The sequence below is a fragment of the Mizuhopecten yessoensis genome, unplaced genomic scaffold (genome assembly GCF_002113885.1).
Source record: "Mizuhopecten yessoensis strain PY_sf001 unplaced genomic scaffold, ASM211388v2 scaffold10971, whole genome shotgun sequence".
In the NCBI taxonomy this organism is placed as follows: Eukaryota; Metazoa; Mollusca; class Bivalvia; order Pectinida; family Pectinidae; genus Mizuhopecten; species Mizuhopecten yessoensis.
The window spans coordinates 499,477-501,001 of NW_018408813.1; the positions used below are offsets into that span (position 1 = coordinate 499,477).

The 1,525-nt window shown below is 35.3% G+C and overlaps 1 protein-coding gene across 2 annotated transcripts in view; it reads left to right on the forward strand.

Moving 5' to 3' along the window:
• Positions 1 to 1,169: 1,169 nt before the first annotated feature.
• The window catches only part of LOC110464195 (carbohydrate sulfotransferase 15-like), a 10,242-nt gene continuing 9,886 nt past the window's right edge, over positions 1,170 to 1,525 (forward strand). For both annotated transcript variants that reach the window (XM_021519280.1, XM_021519281.1), the window contains exon 1: positions 1,170 to 1,319. The gene's annotated coding sequence lies outside the window, so the exon portion shown is untranslated. The remainder of the gene's footprint in view (positions 1,320 to 1,525) is intronic.

The window sequence follows — 1,525 nt, forward strand, 5'->3', positions numbered from 1 at the left end:
TACAAGTGTGTTTTATAAACCTTATTCAATCGATTTGCATGAAGGGATACATTTTTTGTGCCATTGATTTTCACTATAGTTACGTAGTGAGGGCTCTTTTATAGCTATTTTACTGACTCCATAGTAGGCCTTGTTATATAAAATATCCAAAAACAAATTATAAGTAAATCTTTGTTCGATTTGTCAGTTCGACAGATCCATTACAAAGCCATTATCTGACAGTACTTTTGGAGATCATTACTGAATGACATCAGGTACTCAGAATTATTTTACGAAACATTAGGTATTTAAACCGTATGTTGCTGTTTAATAAAACATGTTTTAAAGAGTTTTACTATTATTTGTTATACAATAAACTAGCTTCGCAGTCTGGGAATCATCCTGTCTCGTCATTTATATTGGTGTGTACACGCTTGATTTCGTTAGTAAGTCAGTTTTCAAACAAATACTTCACCGGTGTATCTGCTACTGCACGGCTCACCATTTCATCGTGTATTCAAACGTAAGGTATAAAAATGATTCATTTATATCCCATACCACATAAATGTGTACCATTAATCATTTCTTTTTTATACTATATATATTTGAACCGTGAGACAATAATTATAATTGCTTAGTGTATGTACCAAGTACATGTGATGGTGGTACAATGTCGAGGTATAAATGTTCTTTTTTGTTCAGCATGAACGTGTAAATTGGAACAAAACAACAGTAAAAATGTTCCTTTTCGTTCCACATGCATGAACGTGTATATAAGTACAAAACACTTTATCTAAAACAAATCAACAGTATATAATTGCGTAAAATGTACTATGGTACAATATTGGAACTAAAATGGGCTTTATTCCACATAAATGTCCTACGCACAAAATCAATGCATAAATGTCTCATTTTTGTATAATATATCAAGAAATGTGATGTAGTTTAAAACAAACATTTATTTGGCAAGGTTTGATTCGTTGTACGGGCTAGGGATAATGCTGGTCTTCTGCTGTAATCTTTGAAATTCTTATCGCTACTTTCATGTCATTAGAGCAGTAGGCCGTGTTTATATGACGCTATTATATAAGATATCGTCCAAATCGACCAATGTCGGTGACGGAGGTTCGATTCCCACGGCGATAAGACAACAAGACGTTGAATGTCAAACAATCATTTTGTACCGACAGTGCACTAGTGATCCTGACTGTTCTCAGACACGTGCAAAAAAATGTGAACCTAGTGACTCGTAAACATACACCAGGACAAGTTAACATGGTTTAGCTTACTCCTGTGTCGCGTTTGGTTATTTACAGCTTGGATAACACACTTATACCAAGGTAACACTTGTATTTATTTATTTTGTGCAGGTACTGCCGATTGCCAATTTGTCTATATCAATATCGCAATATTTTCAGCTTTCCTCGATCCATACTGTCCGGATAAGACTCCGTGAAGGCTTGTCCTTATATGACAAGACATGTTAAGGACTATTAGGCCTCAAAATGTTTGCTCTGGTGGGGAAATCGAAGCGTCCTCGGGGGGG